The 23,656-nt window shown below is 42.4% G+C and overlaps 1 long non-coding RNA gene across 2 annotated transcripts; it reads left to right on the top strand.

Annotated features, from left to right (window-relative positions):
- Nucleotides 1-76: 76 nt before the first annotated feature.
- On the top strand, nucleotides 77-21,742 carry LOC124101625 (uncharacterized). 2 transcript variants are annotated; one of them, XR_006854674.2, is made up of 3 exons: nucleotides 77-427; nucleotides 16,827-17,104; nucleotides 17,764-21,742. It is a non-coding gene; the product is annotated as an uncharacterized LOC124101625 (long non-coding RNA). The 2 variants fall into 2 exon arrangements; XR_006854673.2 differs by having other exon boundaries at nucleotides 21,628-21,738.
- Nucleotides 21,743-23,656: the final 1,914 nt, after the last annotated feature.

Raw genomic sequence — 23,656 nt, 5'->3', positions numbered from 1 at the left:
AACGGCCATCTTAAGTATTGGCAGAGTGACTCACTTCCGAAGCGCGGTCTTGGGAACCGGAAGGGAGGTTTCCGGCCCGAGCACCGGATGTGAGGCTGGCCAGAATGACCGGCGGCTGCTCGGCACCCGGGACCCCTCGGCAGTGTCTTGTCTCAGCGTTTGGCGTCTTGGGGCTCCGGACCGCTTGACGGTGGGACCCCAGCAAGGTGCTTGGCGTCTCTGAGCCTCATCTTTCGCTTCTGTAGAATGGAATATGACCCATTGCACCCTCACGGGATTACCAGACGCAGAGCATCCGTGGGTCCCGTGAGGTAAAAACGTTGTCATCCTCGCTTTCCACGCGGGAAAACATGGCACGGCAAAGCGAGAGACACCCCCCCCCCCTTCCCTGGTGACGCTTTTTGCCCGCGGACCTCCAGGGACAGAGGTGAGGCGAAGGAAATTGGCCCTAGGCTTATTCCCTAGGGCGGAGGAGAGAATGTCACCGCCTCGCAGAGCCGCTGTGAGGCTCACGTGTCCTCAGTCTCAGGATCACTTGATGCTCCTAGCAGTGATTGAGGGGCCAGAGGCTTTTGCTGATATGGGTTATAGTTAAATTAAAACAAGAAGTTTGACCGGCGTGGTCGCGCACGCCTCTAGTTCCATTGACTTGGGAAGGTGCCGCAGGAGGATCCCAAGTTCGAGGACAGCCTACGCAACTTAGTGACCCTGTCTCAAAAGGGGGAAAATGTAATACGTGGTAAAGCGCCCCTGGGTTAATTCCCCAGTACTCCCCTCAAATGTTTAGCCGTATTTTTTAATTTAAAAACGAACATATTATATGTAATTAGTAGATAAATTTCATATCCCGAAAATAAAGAAGAGTGATGGTGTTTTACATTTTTTGCAACTCTTTTTAAAGCTTAGTGGATAGTAACGGGATTCTCAGATCTGCATTAGGTTTGCTGCAATGTTAAAGGTTGCTTTGGTTGACGTATATGAAGAAAATCGAGCCAATGCAGATATGTGATTCATAAAAGTAGGACCGTCAGACCTAGTCTTGAGAATGGCTTACTGAGAGCCTCTCTGGGAACCTGCCAGGCTTTGGGAATAACAGCGAAATGACGCTAGATCATCAGGAAAATGATCTAACAGCTTCAAGCATCTCTTTTTCCTCTAGCTTGGGATAAAGGGGAGGCCAGGTGGGAGGCTGTTTAGAATCCTCTGCAGGAAAGTTTCAGAAATGGTAGTAATAGCCACTCCTGGAGGTAAACAGACCCCAAAGGGGTGGAGGGAACAAGCACAGGACAGTGAGAAGACATTAAAGTTCACCAAGGCCTGACTTCCCACACCTACAAGGCCAGGAGACCCTAAACATGAAAGGAGAGCTGGAGTCAGAATCATACTAAGTATCAATACCACATTAAGTCTTAAAATATTTGCTTGAGGAAACCTCTGTGGTGCTGGAAACATTCTACATCTTTACCACCACCCCCACCCACACCACCACCACCCCCCCCCCAAGGAGGAGTGTTTATCACAAAGTATCAGCCATAGGAATGGGGGACATCAGTTTTTTGGTTTGGGTGTTTTTTGTTTGTTTGTTTTGTTTGTTTGTTTTGTTTTGATGCCTTTGCCCCACATCCCCTCCTTTTCAAAACACCGACACAGGCTTTGTATGGGAAGCACCATTCCTCTATTCAGTTTATGTAATCTGACTTACCTGGGCTTAATTCCTACTCTGAAGGCTGGGCTTGTGACTTTGACACAGGCAACCAGGAATTACATTCCCTGGAAATTACATAAAGGGGTTGGTTCAGGAGGTACAGGGAGGTGATACACAGGATCCTGTGAAGCTCACTCCTGTGGCTTACACTGACCTGAGGGGGAGAAGCACTTTCAGATGGCTGACAGAACAGCCTCATTAGCTTATGCTGCCAGTAGTGTCCCAGGCAGCATAGGTGAATCAACAGGAAACAGCTGGGAAATAGCAAGTACTTTGTTGACCAGATTGCTTTAAAGCTTCTGAGCCAATGAATTCCATCTTTTGCTTAAGACAGTGTAAGCTGGATTCTTTTTACTCCCAACTTATAAGTCCAAACCAGGAACAAGAGTATACTGGATCACCTCCTCAGGTGGATATTGGAAGCAAAGACTGAATGCGTATTATTAGATAGGATTCCTACATAAGAAGTGTATGAACTGAATTTTAGGTCCCCCAGAAATTCTTATGCAGAAGGGCAAACAACAATGTGATGGTATTTAGAGGTGGACTTTTTGCAAAGTCATGAAGGTGGAACCCCTGTGAAGCAATTAGTACCCAGCAAGAAGGCAGCCCTCATCAGAACCCAACCATGCTGGCACTCTGATCTCAGAATTATAGCCATCAGACTGGCACCCTGAGGACAGGAATAGAGCTTATATAGACAAAAGGGTGGCTCCTGCAGGCACAGTCAACTGGTGACCACAGACTGTCTGCACCATAATGCTAACCATGGTGATCTACACGTGTATGAAGTCCATCTGTACTCAGCTCTCATGTTTGGGGAAGAGAAATTCCCAGCAAGTTCAAAGGGAAGATGGCAGCCATGTGCCATGTATGCCTCTAAACTGGCTGCAGCTGAAGTGGCAGTTGCCACAGCCTTGATGACAGCCACAGAGGCTGGACCAAGGCTTCTGGAGTGGCAACAACGAGAGAAATGACCTCCAGCGCAGCAGCTGCTGAGCAGTAGGTTGCTGTAGAAAGAGTGAAAGCCACGATGGGCACAGGGGCTGCAAAGGTGGCATAAGTGGTGCCCTGATCCCGTCCCTACCCTACCTACACCTTGTCCACAGAACTGGTGAGGCCATGTAGCTATCCCCAGGGGCAACAGTGGGGACTGTCAGTCAAGTGGTACCTGCTCTTATTGGTCCCAGGTTGCTTTGGCCAACTGCAAAAACAACCTTTGAAAACAAAGGAGAAAAACAGAAAAACACCTTTTGGGTTGGGTCAGGCCCTTTGTATTCTAATCTCATTTCCCCCTTACGAGATTTTTATCCTCTTTAATCTCTCCCTTTCTTCCCCCTACTCCTTACTGGAGGCTTCACCACTGAGCTATATCCCCAGCCCTTTTATTTTGAGAAGGGGTCCCACTAAGTTGCCAAGGCTGGCCTTTAACTTGCAATGTTCCTACCTCAGGCTCTTGGGGTGACAGGCCTGCACCACTACTCCAGCTCTCCTTAATCTTTTTTTTTTTTTTAATTTAACGTTTTTTTAGTTGTTGATGTACCTTTATTTAATTAATTTATTTATATGTGGTGTTGAGAATTGAACACAGTGCCTAGGCAAGCGCTCTACCACTGAGCCACAACCCAGCCCCTCTCCTTAATCTTAAGGAGTCAGGATGAAGGTCTCTATCTTCCGTTAACTATTTACAGCTGACAACAGGCATTGACCCTATGGGTCCCTGGAGGCATTAAAAATCTCCCACTGACTGTTCTCATGACCTATAGGACCTGATTCTTCCACTAAAGGGAAACCATGCATAAATATCAGTTTGACCATGAACTGCTATAACTTGGAAGACACAACTTTACCAAAAGGTTAAAAACATGAGAAGCAAGTGTAGTGGTACTCTCCATGCTCTCTCCCTTCTTGGTCCCTGATGTACTTTCTTTGGAGCAGTGCCCACCTTGATCTTCCCAACATCCCCCCTCTTTTAGCTGCTTAGTTATATGCTCTGCTCTTTTTCATTTTTCTTACCCAGTAGACCACTTTTTCTCCTGTGCCCAGCTAATATTTTTCCTTGTTTTCCTACTCTACTGCGTCATGAAGAACAGTTATATATTTCCCCATCTGCCATTCTTTGAGCTGCCATCTGTGAATCATGTGGCTGATTCATTAGTGCTCTTGTGTGCAATCCATTCTTGTCCTCCATATTCACTGTCCATGACATATAGTGATATTTGCATAGACAGACTATACCAAATCTACACATTCTACCTAGCAGCCCATGCTCACAACTCTTTGGCCACAGGCTATGGATACTTTTTGAAACTATCCATGGCTCCCTACAATCTTTCAGATGTCCTTTCACATCCTTTCTTTTACACTTGTCTGAAAACAGTCCCGGGAAACATCTGCATCTGATTCTCCTACTCCTGTCCTTGCATGTCCAACCTGACTTGCTACTGGGTCTCACCACTCTCTCCCTGAGTATTCCCACCCATCTTAACCTCTCTTTCTTCTCCCTCATTAGCTCTCATCTCTTTTTAGGAGCTCTCTTTCAACACTGGCTCCAGTCCTCTCTGCTCCTACATTCTCTGTGGACAACCGACCCACTGAACTCTAGATAGATGCCACCGGTGTGGTTGGAGACTGCTGGACTTGTCAGCATCTCTCCCTGACACTGGTCACTGGTGCCTTCCTTTAACTGGTGCCTTCCACAATGCTCAGAGTCCCTTTTCAGATCTAGTCTGACTCTCTGTGCTTTACATTAAAACCAATTATCCCATCCTTTGGGGTATTCACTCCCTTTCAACTGCCCTTGCTGTCTTCCTCTAAAAAGACTCAACTATCTATTCTGAAAATCTTCTCAGCTATTACCTGTCTTTAGTTATTTTCTTACCTCAAAATTTCTAGAACAAATAGCCTAAAAGTGTTAACTATCTTTACTATCTGCTCATTTCTCAATCTGGTTTTCATTACAACTTCCACCCTCCAAATTTAGTCAGGAGTCTCTTTGGATGTCTGCTGTGCAACACAAATTTAACACTGAAACTGAAATGGTGAGCAATAGAAATGAGAGGAAGAAAAGGTGATGAAAGAATAGAGGACACAAACAAGGGGTGTGGTGTTTTTTGGGTGGGGAAAGCTACACAGGGAGAGCCAGACAGAACTCTCCATTCATAGTTGACAGAAGCAAAGATTCTGGCAGCCACTTATCCGCAAGACATGCCAATCACCACTGTTGTTGGTCCTCTTGTTCAGGATACTCCCTTAGTAGTTGCTAATGATGTTACCAATCAGCTGAGGGTTTTTTCGTTTGTTTGTTTTGCTCAACTTGGATAGAAATCATGAAAAGGCAAAGTACAGTTCCCTTTAGTGTTATCAGCTCCAGCTCTTATTAGTGTTAACAGTGGAGTAGCAATGGCTAAATCAGCGGTTGCTGCAACGACAACCACACAATCAAGGGAGCTGCATAGCTGGCCAATTCCTTCCCTACTTGCTCATCACGCAGAGCTAGTGTGGCCACTTGGCTGTGTGCTAGGGCAGCAGTGGTAGCTGTCAGTTGAATGGCCATGCACAATGGCACCTCCCGGTGATCCCAGGTGGCCTCAGCTATCTACAAAAATTATGTACACACCAAAGAAATAAAAAATTTAAAAAAAGAAAAACCTGTATGCAGCAAAATTATCCTTCAAAAGTAAAGGAGTATCCCATTAGCATGTAGAACTTTTGTTTTTGCATTTAAGGTTTTTTTTGTTGTTGTTGTTTGTTTGTGTGTGTGTGTGTGAGTGAGAGAGAGAGAAGGAGATGGGATTCTGGGAAAGTGGCAGATTAGGAAGTAACAGGAATCCATCTTCCCACCTAGACAACAATTGTACTGGCAGAACCTGCTAGAACTCTAGAGGATACTGAAGAGGAAACTCCACAGGCAGGCGTAGATGGTCAATTGCAGTTAATGTTGGTCAATTTTAGGCATTGGCTTAACAGTAACTTCTCATCCTTGACCCCACAACCTCATGGTAGGCAGTCATGCACTTGTTCCAGAAAAGCTGATGTTCCCCAAAATATTCACAAACTTGATTAAAGATATGAATATAAACATTCAAAAGCTCAAAGAACTCCAAATAGGATGAAATCAAAGAGATCCACACTGAAACACATTATTAGTAAACTGTCAAAAGCCAACAGAATTTTTTTTTTAAGTGTTGGAGATCAAACTAAGGCCTTGTACTTACTAGGCAATCACTCTACCATTGAACTGTACTATGTGCCTTTAAATTCTCTTTTATGACAGGGTCAGACACCTGGGACATCTGAGTTGAGGTCTCCTCTGCTTCTAGAGATATGCTTGGAGCCCTGACTGATGACAACAGCAGCTGTAACAGAGCAGTAGGGGATGAGATAGGTGCCTGATGGTTATTGGTTAAGTATCTGGGCCACTGACACCTGCTCCCCACCAACTCCTGATGGCTTCAACTGTTTTAAATGAAGAAATGTAAAAGTATCTTTGGCCAGGCACAGTGGCACACACCTGTTAAATCAGGAGGATAGGCAGGAGGATCAAAGTTCAAAGCCAGCCTGAGCAACTTAGCAAGACCCAAGGGCTCAGGATGTAGCTCAGTACTAAAGCACCCCTGAGTTCAATCCCCAGTATTGGGGGGAAAATGTATTGATGATCTGTTGCAAAGAATTTTACATGTTACAGATTACCCACAGAGAATAAAAATCTTAATTCTCTAGAAAACATAAGATTCAATATAAAGTTAGCATCCTCCAGTAAACTCAACCCAGCATTTACTCATTGCCCAAGGCAATGTATTCCTTGAGAAGGATTGTATATTCTATTCTGTTTTGTCAGGAAGAAAGTTCTAAAAATCAATAAGTTTCCACTTAGGAAACTTAAGAATTTGAAGAGCAAATTAAATCCAAAGTAAACAGGAGAAAATAAATATAATAAAAATTCCAGTAGAAATCAATGACATTGGAAATTCCTAGGAGATCAAGAGAAATATCAATGAAATCAAAAGCTGATTCATTGAAAAGATTAATAAAATCAATAAGCCTCTAATGAGGCTTAATAAGAAAAAAAAAGAGAAGACACAATATTAAAATATTGTGATAATAGTGAGAGAGGACATATATTAGAAATGAAAGAAGGGACATTAAAAGGTTAATAAGGAAATATTATGAACAATCTTGTGCACACAAACTTGATAATCTAGAATAAATGGAACAATACCTCAAAAAAAAAAAAAAAACCTGCCAAAATTCACATGGAAAGAAATATATAATTATCAAAGAAAGTGAATTGGTAACTAATAACCTTCTAAAACAGAAAGTGGCAGGCTCAGATGGGTTCACTGTTGAATTGTACCAAACATCTGAGGAAGAGATTATTCCAATCTTACATTCTCTTCCAGAAGATATAAGCAAAGGGAATACCCACCTTTTCAATGAATGCCCACCTTTTCAGTTGGAACAACTGAAACCAATCTATGCAAAACTATTTTTAAAATTTGATACAGAGCTTACATTTTCACAAAAATAAACCAAAAATGGATCACAGACCAAAATGTAAAACCAAAACTATAAACACTCATAGAAAGTAACAAGAGAACCATTGGTAATCTTGAGATTGGCAATAACTTTCAAATAAAATGCCAAAGGCACACCTATGATAGCAATAACCAAAAAGATAAACTTGATTAAAATTAAAATCTGCTATAAGAGACACTGTCAAGAGAATGAGAAGGCCAGTCAGAGTAGGGGAAAATATTTATCAAAGACATTCTGATAAAGGATTGCATTCCAGAATCTATTAAGAATTCTTATAATTCAACAATAAGAAAACAACCCAATTAAAAAATGGCAAAAGATCTGACAAGACATATCACCAAAGAAAATACATAACTGGCAGACACCAACACCTAGTGCTGTAGAAGAGGTGGAATAACAGGATTTCCCAATCATGGCTGAGATAGTAATGCAAAATGGTCTGGCCAGTTTACAAGTTTTGTACTTCTTAGAAAAGTAAATATAGTGTGTGTGTGTGTGTGTGTATATATATATATATATATATATATATATATATATATATATATTTAGTTGTAGATGGGTACAACATCTTTTATTTATTTATTTTTATGTGGTGCTGAGGATCGAACCCAGTGCCTCATGCATGCGAGGCATGCATTCTACCACTGAGCTACAACCCCAGCCCCAAAATATGGTCTTAATATATGATCAAGCCTTTGTGCTCCTTGGTGTTTACCCAATTGAGATGAAAACCTATGTCCTCTCACATCTATTGACTGCAGCTTTACTCATAACTGACATAACTTGGAAGCAACCTGGTGGTCTTCTTCAGTAGCTAAGTGGATAAGCAAACTGGTATGGCCATACAATGCAATATTATTCAGTGCTGTTTAAAGAACTGAGCTACCAAGCCATGAAAGCCATTCATATGGTATAAAAAAATGGATAAAGAAAATGTGGTACACGTACACAGTGGACTATTACTTAGCCTTAAAGAAGAATGAAATTATGTAGGTAAATGGATGGAACTAGAGAATATCATGCTAAGTAAAATAAGCCAATCCCCCAAAAAACAAAGATCAACAAATGTTTTCTCTGATAAGCGGATGCTGATCCATAGTAGGTGTGGGGGGGTGGGGGGTTAAGGGAAGAATGAAGGAACTTTGGATTATGCAGAGGGGAGTTGAGGCGGGGAGCAGTGGGAATGGGAAGGATGGTAGAATGAGACAGACAAAATTACCCTATGTACATGTATGATTACACTTCTGGTGTGACTCAGTATCATGTACAGCCAGAAGAATGAGAAGTTATGCTCCATTTATATACAATGTGTCAAAATACATTCTCCTGTCATGTATAACTAATTAGAACAAAAATTTTTAAGTGATGTTTAAAAAAAAAAAAGACATGGAGGAATCTTAAATGCTTATTGCCAAGGGAAAGAAGCCAGATTGAAAAGGTTACATAATGTATAATTCCAAACCTATGACATGAAAAAGGCAAAATTATGGAGACAGTAAAAAAGATCAGCAGTTGCCAGGGATTGATGGGAGGAAGGAAAGCTTTTCTATATGATACTATAATGGTGGATACATGCCATTATACATTCTTCCAAACCTATAGAATGTACACCACCAAGAATGAACTTACTGCAGTGAGTGGTAATGATGTGTCCATGTAGGTTCATAGTTGTAACAAATGTACCCTTTGGTGGGGTATGTTGATGGTGGGGGAATTTGTTCCCAGGCAGGGGGTGGGGTGAGAACTTTATGTACTTTCCACTTGTATTTTCTGTGAACCTTAAACTGCTCTAAAAATAACATCTATAAATAAACAAAATGAATAAAATATTTTGGGTACTATGGGTTGAATCTGAGGTGCTCTACCACTGAGCTGCATCCCCAGCCCTTTTTATTTTTTTTAATCAGGTTTCATCCTTATCATATTTATCTTCATTTATTTATTTTGGTGGTGTTGGGATTAAACCCAGGGCCTTGGACATGCTAGGCAAGCATTTTATCCCTGAGCTACACCCCAGCCCCACTTTTTTATTTTGAGACAGGGTCTCAGTTGTGATTCCTCTACCCCAGCCTCCCAAGTCACTGGAATGACAGGCATTGCAACACTGCACCCAACTTGAATAAAATAATTTTTTAATTAGAAAAATATATAAAGAACTCCTAGAAATCAAGTAGACACTGAGCTAAAGAGAAAAATGGTCACAAAGTTGAAGCAAGAAATTCACAAAAGGGGAAGCCAAAATGCCCAACAAAAATGTGAAATGATCTGATCTGCACTAGTAACCAGGCAAAATGCAAATTAAATCCACCAATTCTAAAAGAGATGCTTATGTATCAGAGAAGTACTATCCCATGCCTGTCCGACTGGTAAAAATTACAGTGTCTTTGACTATGGCCCAGGCTTAAGAGGAAACGGGTAACAGGATCTCTTCAGGTAGGGCTGTTTAAGACATGAAGACTTGATTGGACAATGTAGTAACCTAAGGCTGCCAGGTGCTAGGACATCTCCCTCCTGGTATGTGCCCTAACAAGTCTCTTTCCACATGTATAGAAGGAAACAAGAACAGCAGTACTCTCTTAATAAATGACTTAAATGTCCATCAACAGGAGAAATCAATGAATTGCATTACAGTGGATTCGCCAAAAGATCACACAACAGTTAAAATAAATGCACTTGGTCCTTATTTATCAATGGGATGAATCAGAAATATAAAGCTGAGAAAAAAACTTTTCAGAAGGGTATGTGTAGTGTGATTTCATTCATATATGGAGTAGACTCCTGCAACTTGACATCTTATCATGTCTCTGGCACATAGCCAAAGAATAACAATATACGGCCCATTGATAAACCCTGAATTCAGGACCCTGATTTTGTACAAGGGGTGAGGCTGGGAGATACATAGGGAACTCAGTGGCATTTGTAACGTTTTACTTCTCATATATCAAAAACAAATGAGGTGCTGGGAGCAGTGGCACATGCCTGTAATTCCAGCGGCTCAGAAGGCTGAGGCAGGAGGATGAGAGTTCAAAGCCAGCCTCAGTAACTTTGTGAGACTCTAAGTGACTTAGAGAGATCTTGTCCCAAAAAATAAAATGAGCTGGTGACATGGCTCAGTGGTTAAGTGGCCCCTGGGTTCAATCCTTGGTACAAAATACTAATAATAGTAAAATAAATTATCTTGCCTTAGGGGCACATGTTTATGCCCCGATGCTTTGCTGATGCCAGAGTATGGGACAGTGAGTCTATACAATCCTCCAAACCCTGGCTGGAGAGTTGTCAATGGAACTTTCAAAGAAGTCTTTGAGCTCAGTTTCAATAAACAGCAAATGCTAAGGAGGGAGAATTCATGGGGTGAGAGTCCTAACAGGCAAGGCCAGGGAGAGTAGGAGGTGTCTGTTAGGGACTGACTGGACTTTGAAAGAGACCATTACTGGGGAGAAACTAGCTCTATAGCACTGCAGGTTGGGGTGGAAGGGGATCCCTGAGACATCATGGCGTTATTTCCCTGGCTTGGATACACCAATTCTAAAAGAGACGCTTATGTCTCTTTTAGAATTGGTGTATCCAATACAGCGGAACCAACCTCATGTGTGCCAGGCAGGGTACCCTTTTCTTTTCATTCCCCACATAGTTCCTGAGAAGGATCAGGAAACACCACAACAATCCTTGGCTTGGAACTGGCCACAGGGTACCACTAATGAGGTCAGACTGGGACCCACTGTCAAGGCAGAGAATAGTCACAAGACAAGGCTTAATAAAATAGAGGGTCCCAGTCCTTGAACATGGCTTGATGGTACAGGAAGAGGTGGTACAGAGCAAAGCTCCAGGGTACTGGAGAAGACAGCAGGAAGCACCAAGAAACCTGGCCAGAAACCTGTGGGAGAGGCAGACAAAGGCAAGCCAGCTGCCTGCAGGAGTGGCAAGGGAGGCACCTTCAAGAGCTTTTGGGAGGATAGATGGGAACAGTGATGGTGGGTCCCAGACAGACGCAAACTTCCTTGAGTCACTGGGTTATACAAGTGCTTTGGGTAACAATGACTAAGAGCTAGACGATGGTGCAGGGCAGGCTTGACTAGTGGGATTCATGGCCATCTTGGTTCCTAAGAGAAACTGCAGGAATGTGTCACCATTCATATGTGCAAGGCAAATGCCAGAACCCTGAAGCTACCCCGGTGGGGTTTCCAGGCAATGGGGCCAGCCTGCCAGAAAGCAGCTGGGAGGTACCCAAAGGTAGAGGAATAAACAGGCAGGCGCCAGCCTACACCAATGTCATGGAAATACCCCACAATATTGCCAGGCAAGAACTGGGGCCAACAACCTGACAATGCTGCCTGGGAACTAGAATTTACCAGATTCAGTCCACTTGGCTCCAGGAAGATGCCCCTGTTTGCAGGACCAAAAGGGAGAAACAATAGTCCCCTGGGATAGAAGCTGGGGGTGGGGCTGCACAGAAGACAGGAATGCAGTGGCTGGCTTAGGGCTGCTCCCAAGGGACCTCCCTGCCCAGTATACTCCCACGAGGATGCCTAGAACCTGGCTCCCTCTTTCTCTTATGAGCCCCTGCTCCAGGGAAAGGATGTCCTCCCCTGGCGCCAGCCAAGTCCCTTATGATAAGCCCTTACATGCATAAATGACTCACAGTTCTCAAGAATGTCAACCTGCTTCACCACCCAGCAGCCAGAAAGTTGTATTATAAAAATAATTAGAAAACAGTCAATCCTAGAAGGCTACAGAGTCCCTGACTCACTGACCAAAGAGTTGGTTCCACAGTTTTCTGATGAGAAAAATTGTTCAAGCATAAATACCTCATAATACAGGAGCTAGTGGGGCCATGAAAAAACAGTACATTCTTTTCTGCACTATGATGTGTCATCTCACCAGGTGCAGTGTTTCTGGGGGACAATTTGGCAACATCTATTAAAATATAATTACACAGAGGCTGGGGATGTAGCTCAGTGATGGTATTCACCTTGTATATGCAAGACCCTGGGTTTAATCCCCAGCAACAAAATAAAATTTAAAAGTATGCAAAAACCATCTCCTAGGAATTTATTCTAGATATGTCTTTGGATCAAGATAAACCCTACTAGGGTTTCTGTCTCAATTCTTCTGACATTTGGGCTGGAGAATTGTGGAAGGTTGTTGTGGGTTGTGTTCTGGGTTCTGGTGTGATAGTTATGGGGTACCAAGACATCTGATCAAGCATTATTCTGTATGTGCCTGTGAAGGTGTTTCAGGATGAAATTGGTGTTTGAACCAGCAGAATAGTTGTCTTATTCATTTGTGTTGCTGGTGGCTTATAAACAACAGAAATTTACTTCTCATAGTCCTGGAGGCTGAAAGTTCAAGATTAAGGGGCTGGCAGACTGGTAAGGGCCTGTTCCCCATAGACAGCACCTTCCATGTGTCCTCAATTAGCAGACCCGGGTGAACAAGCTCCTTTGATGCTGTCATAAGGGCACTGATCCCATTCATGAGGTTCCTGCCCCGTGACTTAATCACCTTCCCAAGCTCCCAACTCTAATACCACCATAACCCTGGGGATTAGGATTTCAACATATTAATTAGGGGCGGGGCACCACCTTCAGTCCACAGCACTGAGTAAAACCAATGGCCCTCCCTAATTTAGAGAGGCTACAGCCACCAATTTGAAGGCCCAAATGCAACAGAAAGGCTGACCTTCTCCTGAGTAGGGGAATAACCCCTGCCTCCAGCCTTCAAACTGGGACATGCCTTTTTCTTGGCTCTTACTGAGTCTCCACCTGCCAGTCTTTGGACTGGGATACATGGCCAGCTTCCCCCAGCTTCTAGGCTGCTAACTCACCCTGCAGATTCTGGAACTTGTCACGCCCTGACTGTGTGATAATAAATCACACAGTCTATTGGTTCTCTTTCTCTGGAGAACCCTGAAAAGTATAAAATGTGAGCAGCATCCTTGATATTTGCCTATTAGCACCCCCACCACAGTTGTGACAACCAAAAATGTCTCTGAACAGATGTCCCCTGAGGGAGCCACCACTTACACACATTCCCAGGAAGGAAAGTCCAATTCACTTGATTCAGGCCCAGGGCAGGGAGGTAATGCATATTATCTTAGAGAGGGGATGACTAGGAGCTATGATGGGGGACAGGGGATGAACTTAAGGCTGATGAGAAGAGACCAAGAGAAAAGACCTTTAGGGAGAGGGAGGAGCAAGTCCAAGGCCCCAAGGAAGGCACAAGCCTGAGATCCCTAGAGGCAGACACAGGGGAAGGCAGAACAGAAGGGGAAGTGGGGGTTTTCTCCAAGTTCAACGAGAAGTGGTGGAAGAACTGTAAGATGGGAGATAAGATTTAATGTACATTTTGACATGACCACACAGTTCCCCAAGGAGGAAGAACCAGCACTAGCCAGGCCCCCGACCAAGAGTAAAATGGCACAAACCCCAATAGGCAGCAGCAGGGCTTAGCAGTGACCACTAGAAACCCCTTAGGTTAGTACCCTGGGCTGGGCCACCCTTGCAAGGAAGGGATTGAATTCTTGTTCCCCAGGGTATGGAGACAGGGAACAGATGAGCATCCAACCACAACACAGTAGGATTAGGACTTTCTTACACCAGAGTTGTGGCACCAAGGTTAAGCCCACTGCACCGACAGACACACATGCCAAAGTACACATCAGAGGCGTGCCCTGTAGAGGTTTCTATAGGCAAACTGGAAACTACCTCCAAGCCATCAGCTGGGGACAGGTCATCCTGTGGTGCAGGATGGGGGATACATTTGAAGGAAAGGTGGAGAGATCCGAGGTGGCAAGAAAGACCTCCAGGTGCAAGACAGTGTGTAGAGCGCGGCCTCTGATAATAGCATTTTTAGAGTATACACTACACTCTTATGAATCTCAGAGCATTAAAGAGCAGGCTAAACTCTGAATCATTATGCAGAACAAAAGGAACACAAGCAAAATCCCATTCCCCAACAGAAAACAGATGTGTGGTTACCTGGGACCAGATCCGGTGAGTGAGAATATACATTTGTAACATTTTCCCAGGTGGTGCTGCTGAGCACCCCACTTTGAGAAGTACAACAGTAGTAACAGGTGACTTGCATGGGGCATACCCAGGCAGGTGCTTTTATTTATTTATTTTTTTTAGTTGTTTCTGGATCTTTTTTTTTATTTATTTGTATCAGGTGCTAAGAATTGAACCCAGTGCCTCACACAAACTAGGCAAGTGCTCTACTACTGAGCTACAACTCCAACCCCAGGCAGGTGCTTTTTGAAGCTGGTTACCTACACTATTTATTTAGTTCTTATACAACCTTATGAGGTTGGCACCATAGCTGTCCCATTTGTTGGTGAAGAAACTGAGGACGATACATTGAGTCATCTGCTCACATTCTCACAAGTAAGTGACGGTAGAGGTCCTAAGCTAGGCATCCTGGCTTTAAGGGTCTGTCTTCTTACACTGCAGACATACATGGCGTCTCCATTTTCCGAGGATACTGAGGCTCAGAGGAGTTAGAAAGAATTAGAATCTCAGTCTCCTTGCTGAACTGTTGCCTGTTGTCCACTGGGATACAGTTCATGTACCTGACACCTGCAGGATTAGGGCACTTGGAGAAAACTGTTGATGTGAGCTCTGTCCACATGGGCTGCAGAAAGCACCTAAAGAAAGAACACTCTTAGGATGAAACTCACCTATCCAAAACCAGAGGGTTGGTGAGGCCCTTTCAGCCTGTGGCCTGCATTCCCAGGTAAACTGGAGGCTTGCAGGGTTGATGGAGGGGACATAGTGCTTCCACCCCCCGCACATCACTTCCCTTTGAAACTACCAGGTAGCAGTCATGGCATTTGGAAAGAAATGATCCCATCCCAGCTCCTTGAGGGGACTCACATTAGCCTCAGCCATGGGCCACTCTCCACATGGCATTCCCTGATCCTGTTAGACAAGCAACCCAAGTCAAGCCAGAACTATGTCTTATGGATGGAGAGAAAGGAGCTGTCTTCTTGGATAATGTGCCATGTGAGACCAGAGTAGCTCCGGAAGCCAGTTTGTAACTTTTCCATCCTCAGCATGAAGCTATGTGGAGAGGAGGGCAGAGAACTGAGCAGCCATAGGGTCATGTGTTAGCATCCTATTACCATAACAAAATACCTGAGATGATTTTTAAAAAGTTTATTTTGGCTCACAGTTTTGGGGGTTCCAGGCCATGACCAGTTGCTCTCCTTTGCTTTGAGCCTGTGGAGAGGCAGCACATGTGGCAAGAGCAAATGGCAAAGAAAAACTGTTCACCTCATCAGTCAGGAAGCAAAAGAGAAGGAAGAAAGGGCTAGGGTCACACAATCCCTTTGAGGACACACAAGGACCTCCCACAGGACCCCAGCTCCACGACTCTACAATTTCCCAACAGGGTCACCACGGGGACCAAGCCTTTAACACCTGGGCCTTTGGGGAACACTTATCCAGACCTCAGCAGGCCATAACCCTGAACAAGCTGCTCTTGGAGGTAGACTGCCTTGTGAAGATTCAAATACATACACAGATTTTCTTGACTGAAGCCAGAGTTCAGTTACTCGTAACCAAAAGCACCCTAATGGGCATAAGTGTCTCAACCTTAAGGTGAAAGGAGTGATATCCGGGTGATAGGGACCAGTACTGTAGTTACAACTGGGAAAAGAGGAAGCCTGATCCCCCAGTCTCCTTCTAAAGTACCTCCTGGATCAGAAAAAGGACAATAACCTTGATTTTGAAGAGCCATGAGGCTGCAGTTTCAGAGAAAGTTTGTCAACTAGTGCTGCCTTCCTTCTCAGAGCCACTGCTTTGAGAAGTGGCCACTAAACTGAGGGCAGGAGTCAGAATGTCAGGATTGGCTGCTAGGAGCCAAGGAGATCCTCAAGCCTCAGGTGGATAGTTTCAATGCTTTTTTTTTTCCACTGCATACTTTTGATGTTCATACATGCTACAGCTTTTTCTGTTTGTTTGTTTGTTTCAACCAACTAGTATTCATACCACATTGTGTTTTACACATCCATCAGTTGACAGGCAATTGAATTTCTCCATTCATTGGCTATCATGAATAATAATGTCATATACATTCACGTACAAGCCTCTGAATGAATGTCATGTTGATTTCTCTTGAGAAGAATTCTAAGAATAAATTTCCTGGGTCTTATAATGCTTGTCTCTTTCAGAAACTGCCAAACTATTCTGATAAGTTTGTATCATTGGTGCTATACAATTTTACATTCTGACCAGCAATTTATAGGGATTCTGGTTGCTAGCAGCTTTACCAGCATGATGTATTAGCCATTTATGTTTTCTTTGCTGAAATGTCTATTCAAATATTTAACCCAATTTTAAATTGAGTTGCTTGTGAGACTGAATATACAAAAATGGAACTTTGACCCACTGCCTGTAGTGACCTGCCCGGGAAACTATCCCCTTATCTACAGTAACCAGCCCAGGAGAGCAGTCACCTATAGGTCAAATCTGAAGTGACAACTTCTATGATAATCCAGGAAGCTACCCATTAACTTTTGTAATAATTAGCCTGAATTGGCCAGGACTTGATCAATGACTGACAGCTTCCCTAATTTTTGTCCCAGCTTCCAGTGGAGGACCCACCACAGAAAGCCAGATGCGCCTACCTAACCCATCACATGTGGTTCAGCTGCCTCCAGTTTCCTAGGCAACAGCTTCACATCAGGGCTCACTAGAGTCCCTGCGCCCCATGGCTAAGCCCTTTCCACTCTTCTGCCTGCCTTTGAATCTCTGCCAAACAAGTGACAGTAACCAACACCCTTTGCAAAGCAAGTTCTGAGCATTTATTTCAACCTTTGTCTCCTCATTATTGAGTTATAGGATTTCCTTGTACATTTTGAAGGTAAGTCATTTATCAGATATACAATGAGCAAATATTTTTCCCAGTAAGTGGTTCATCTTCATCCTCTCAATGTTTTCTTTGGAATCACAACATGTTTCATTTTAATGAAGCCATTTAACAGTTTTCCTTTACAGTTTATCTTTTTGGTATCACATCTTTAAAAAAAATCTTTGTCTAAATCTAATTGCAAATAATTCTGGTAGGTTTTTTACTTCTGACACGTAGTTCCATTATGGTGAGAGAGCGTATTACGTATTTCTGGTCTTTTAAATTTGTGAAGGTAACCCCAGAATGTGGTCTATCTTGATGAATGTTCTATGTGAGCCTGAGAAGAATGCATACTCTATTTTGTTAGATGAAGTATTCTACAGACACTAATTCAATCCAGTAGATTGATAAATTAGTGAAGCTAATCTGTGATGATTAATTTTATGTTAAAGTTGAGTCATAGTGTCCAGATATATAGTCAAACATTATTCTGGGTCTGCCAGTCAGCTTTCTGTCATGGGGACAGAATACCTAAGGAAAGATTTATTTTGGCTCACAGTTTCAGTCCACGGTCACTTGGATCCACCATTTCTGGGCCTATGGTGAGGCAGTCTATAATGGAGGGAGGACATGGTAGAGAAAAGCTGCTGACCCCATGACATTCATTACAGGGACTGGGGAACGGAGCCAGGGACAAGATGCAAGGATGTTCCTTCATGGACTACTCCCTCCAAATAGGCCTATCTCCTTAAGTTTCCACACCTTCTAACAGTACCACCAGTTGGGGACCACGCTTTCACCACATGAGCCTTTGGGGGACAAACTGTAACACTGGGTGTAAGGGTATGTTGAATGACATTAGTATTTAAATTGGTGGACTTTTAATAAATACGCTGCCCTCCACAGAGTGTCTGGGCCTCTTCCAATCAGTTGAAAGCATGAGTAGAACAAAAATTCTGACTTCCTCAGAGCAAGAGGGAATGCAGCAGCACAGACTTGGGACATGAATAACTCATGGGTCTGAGGCCTGTTGACCCACTGCGCAGATTTTGGATTTGTCGGCCTCCATAATCATGAGCCAATTCCTTAAACACCTTCCCCCCACCACCACCACACACACTGTTATTGGTTCTGTTTCCCTGGAGAACCATGACCAATACAGTGCACTTCCTGGCTGTGTCCACTACAGTTAGAGGGGTGTTAAAGTCTCCAACCATAACAGCTGATTCATCTAATTTTACTTATATTTCTGTTAGTTTTTACCTCACATATTTGGTACTCTGTGCTAGATGCATACAAGTTGGTATGTCTTCTTAGACAACTGAATCCTATTTATTCCTGAAATTTTTCTTTGTTCTGTAGTGTATCTGAAATTAATACAACCACTCTTAATTTTCTTTTGCTAGCAAGGTATATCTTTCTGCATCTCCCTCACTTCTATATGTGGTAAAATATATATAACACAAACTCTACCATTCTAACAATTTTTAAGTATATAATTCAGTGCTCTTCAGTACTTTCACAATGTTGTGCAAGTTAACACTACCATCAATTTATAGAACTTTGAGTCATCCTAAACAGAAACTCTGCACCCATTGAACACTAATCCTTTCCTCCCTCCACTGCCACTGGTAATCTCTATTCTACTTCCTTTTTTCTAAGGATTTCCCTCCAGTAGTTTCACATATGAATAGAATCATACAATAGTTGACCTTTTTTGTCTTCAAGGTTCACCCATGCTGTATCATGGATCAGAATCTCATGACTTTTAAAGGCTGAATAGTATTTGATTGTATGTATACACCACATTTTTGTTGATTTATTTATTTGTCTGTTAGTGGACACTGGTCTAGAACTATATGCTTGAGTCCTTGCTTTCAACTCCTTGAAGTATATACCCACAAATGAAAATCCTGAAACATATGGTAACTATTTTTACTTTCTGAGGAATTGCCAAATTGTTTTCCAGTGCAGTGCACCATTTAACACTTCCACTACCAATATCCAAAGATTCCAATTTCTCCATATCCTCATCCCTTGCCATTGCATATTTTGTTTTGTGTTTTAAGTACTAGCTTCCTAGTACTAGTGGGGAGCTTATCCTGTTACTTTTAATCTATTTGTATCCCTACTTTTAAGGTGGGTTACTTATGACAACATATGGTTGGGGATTGTTTATTTTTAATTCACTCTGACAGTCTTTTAATTGGTATATTTAAACCATTCTCATTTAAAGTAATTATTGCTGTAGTTAGATGAAGACCTACTTATTTTAACTGTTTATTGTCCTCATTCTTTCTTTGTGTGCTTCAGTCATTTCTGCTCTCTGCTTTTGAACATTTTATGAGTTCAATTCCTTTTCTCTATTGGTATACCAATTGTACTTTTTTAAAAATTAGTATTTGTCTTGGAATTTTCAACATACATTTAAAGCTAATCCGAGTCTATTTTTAACTAACATTATCACTTCCCAGGCAGGGCAAGTATTGTACATAACACAATCGTTTCTCACTCCTGTTACTCTTAATGTTGCTATCATTCACCTATCCATGACCTATAATCATTAAAAACATTATTATTATTATTATTTTGAGCAATCACTAAGAGTAAGAAACGATTTTCACTTTACTTTCATTTATTCCTTTACTAGCTTATTTATTATAAATGCTTCCCTTCGTGTAGAACCACGTTTCAGACTTGTATTTTATTTATTTATTTGTTTGTTTATTTATTTTTGGTACCAAGGACACTTCAACCACTGAGCCATATCCCTAGCCCATTTATTTTTTATCTTGAGACAGGGTCTCCATAGGTTTTTACAGCCTCACTAAGTTGCTAAAGCAGGCTTCAAACCTGCAATCCTCCTGCCTCAGCCTCCCAAGCCACTGAGATTACAGGTGTGCGCCACCAGGCCTGGCAGACCTATATTATTTCTCTTCTCTCTGAAGAGCTTCAATATATCCTGCAAGTCATGCCTACGGAGTCAAATTTCCTAAATTTCTTTTTATATGAGAAAGTCTTTCACTTGTGAAGGATAATTTCAATGGAGGTAAAATTCTAGATGGATAGTTTTTCTTCCTTTGAAAACCTTTAAATATTTTGCTCTATTTCTTGCTTGTATGGTTCCTATAGAGAAGTCTGATGTAATTTTCATCTGTGTTCCTCTGTAGATAAGGTGTTTTCCCTCTCTGGCTTGTTTCAAAGTTTTCTCTTTGTCTTTGGTTTTCTGCAGTTTGAAAACTATATGCGTAGGTGTAGATTTTTGTTGTTTGTTTGTTTTGTATTTATCCTCCTTGGTGTCCTCTAAGACCAATTTTTGTCACCAATTTTTGCCAATCACTAGTTCTTCTGACTTCCCATTGCATGTATGCTACATCTCTTGCAGTTGTCCCAAAGTTCTTGGGTATTCTGTTCCGTTTTGTTCATTCCTCTTTTTCAGTTCCAGAAGTTTCTGAAACTTACCTTCAAAATCACTTGACTCTTTGCTTAGCTGTGCCCAGTCCACTAACAAGTCCTTCATTACTGATTTATGTTAGAGTAGTTTTTGTTTGTTTGTTTGTACCAGGGGCACTTACCAACTGAGCCACATCCCCAGTCTTTCTTTAATTTTCAGATAGGGTCTTGCTGAGTTGCTCAGGACCTCGCTAAGTTACTGAGGCTGGCTTTGAACTTGCAATCCTCCTGCCTCAGCCTTCTAAGTCACTGGGACTACAGGTGTGTGCCACTGTACCTGGCTTGTTAGAATGTTTTTGATTTCTATCATTTCCCTGGATTCTTAATTACAGTTCCCACCTATCTGCTTCTATCACCCATTTATTTTTTGCACGTCGTCTATCTCTTCCGTATCTAAGTCTGGCTCCGTCCGATGTTTGCTTTGCCTCTTCAGACTGTAATTTTTTTGTTGAAAGTTAGATATGATATATTGGGTAAAATGAACAGGTAAATAGGCCATTAGAAAATGAGGTTTTATGTTTTATCTATCTAGAGTTAGGCTGTGATTACCATTTGGCATAGATGTAGGCGGCAGAGACAAAGTTCCCCCTCATGGTATTGCTTTTGCCTCCTGTAATGCCTGTGGATTTCCCTAAAGACTTTACCTCAGACATGCTAGAATTTACTGCTGAGCCACACCCCAGCCTCCTAGAGACTTCTTAAATAGGGTCTTAGTCTTGCAGTTCTTCCTGTTCTGATCTCTTTAGTATATAGGAGCCTAACTGATGTGGTGATCAAGTGTCAGGGAATGATAATCTATAATTCCATGGCTAGGTCAGTCTTTGTGACCTTCAGAAGTACTTGTTGTCTGTCCCTCCTCAGATAACAATAGGGAGACTGATTCATGTTGGAATTTAATCCCTAATGCCATGGTATTAAGAAGTAGGGCCTGTAAGAGGTGATTAGGCCATGAGAGCTCTGCCCTCATGGATGGGATTAGTGACTTTATAGAAGGGCAGGAGGTCAACTAGCCAGGCCCCCTTTTTGCCCTTCCCTTCTCTCCCTTCCTCCATGTGAGGACCGAGTGTTCTCTCCCTCTGCAGGGCACAGCAACAAGGTACCATATTGGAAGCTAAGACCTCACCAGACACTGGACCTGATGTCTTTATCTTGGACTTTCCAGCCAGAACTTTGGGAAATAAATTTTTGTTCTTTATAAATTACCCAGTATGAAATTTTTTTCTTTTATTTATTTTGCCCAATAAACAGAGACACCTGGCTTCCCAGTGTAGATTTAGCCAAAGCTTGGTCAGATTATGCTCTGAGCCAATGAGGCTTCCACTGTCTATTGATGGATGGAGGCCTGGGCCAGGGCACACCATCTGACCTCAGGTCACTTCCAGGTCTATCTCAGCCTTCACATCCTGTTGGGACTTCTTTCATGTCCTCTGCATACACATGTGTGTTGCTGGCTGGAGTGTGAAATGGCTGGAACCCATCTGGCCTTTGCCATGTATGTGTGTAAATGCTTTGGATCAACTTGTGACATGTGATAAGCTTACCAAGTTCCCTATTGGTGTCTCCACTTCCAAAATTCCACACTAAATCCTGAACCATTCCTCACTCCAACTAGGACAAAACTTCAGGCCAACAGGACTGCTGGCACCTCTGTTCATCTACCATATAAGATTAGCAGGGTTGGTTTTTTCCTAAGGCCATCCTCTCCTGTGTCTTCACATGGTTGATTGTGTGTGTGTGTGTGTGTGTGTGTGTGTGTGTCCCCTAATCTCTTCTTGTAGGACATCAGTCAAACTAGATTAGGGCCCATCCATATGACTTGATTTCTACTCAGTTACCTGTGTAAAGGACCTATATACAAATACAGTTACATTCTCAAGTTCTGGAGGTTAGGGCTTCAATCTATGAGGAAATGGGGGTTGTGGTACATACAGACTATTTTTTCCTAACAGAATTTTAAGGTCCTCTAAGCTTCCTTAGGAACTGCATATGTTCCATCTGGAAACACAGACCCCCTACCTGCAGTATCTGGGAAGGGCTGGTATCTGCATTACTATCGTTTGGATTTGGAATGTATTAAAGGCTTGACCCTCAACCTATGGTGCTCTTGGAAGGTGGTGGAAACCTTAAGGGAGCCAAAATAACCCTTTCTCTTCATAAATTTCCTATCCTGGGTATTTGTTACAGTAATAGAAATCTAATACAGGCACCCTGGACAACCCTGAGCATCATCAAGGAGCCCAGAAATACGCAAAGGGAGGCCTCCAGGCAGTGCTGGTAGGTGGACATGTACTGCGCTTAGGGGATCCTGAAAATGTTTAATTTATTTGAAAATCACGAGAAAGATGAATGTAACACTGAACACATAAAAATGAAATCAAGCCTGAGTTATATTCATCTTCACTTTAATGCAATCATAAATATTACTTAGTATGTTTATGAAGGAAGGGGCTATAATTTTCTTGTATATCTTTGTCTTTGGTGTGAGGGTAATACTGGCCTTAGATATGAAATGTCCTCCTCTTATTTCTTAGAAGAGTTTGAAAAGAAGTGTTAATTCTTCTTTTAAGGCTTAGTAGAACTCATGAGGTTAGTCATCTGTGGTCCTCAACTTTTCTTTGCTAAAAGATTTAAAAAAAATTTTTTTAGTTGTTTGATAGACCTTTATTTTATTTATTCATATGTAGTACTGAGAATCGAACACAGTGTTTCACACAAGTCAGACAAGTGCTCTACAGCTGAGCCACAACCCTAGTCCCTGCTAGAAGATTTTTTTAAGACTATTTTTTTAGAGAAGTTTTAAGTTTATGGCAGAGAGGAAAGTACAGAGTTTCCCACAGACTCCCCACCTCCACCCACACACAACTTTCAACATCTGCATCAATGACACATTTGTCATAACTTATGCACCCACAGCGATAAACTATTACCAAGGTCCATAGTTTACAGATAGGGTTCACTCCTGGTGCTGTACATTCTATGGGTTTGGACAAATGTATAATTCCAAGTTTTCACAGTAACAGTATTGGATAGAATGGTTTCACTGCCCTAAAATCCTCTGTGCTCTGCTTATTCTTCCCTCTCTCACTGCTAAGCCCTGGTAACCACTGATCT

This window comes from Marmota monax, unplaced genomic scaffold, assembly GCF_021218885.2.
Source record: "Marmota monax isolate L192 unplaced genomic scaffold, Marmota_monax_Labrador192_F-V1.1 WCK01_AAM20220418_F8-fsc00231, whole genome shotgun sequence".
Classification (NCBI taxonomy): Eukaryota; Metazoa; Chordata; class Mammalia; order Rodentia; family Sciuridae; genus Marmota; species Marmota monax.
This window is presented reverse-complemented; position numbering and strand designations above follow the sequence as displayed.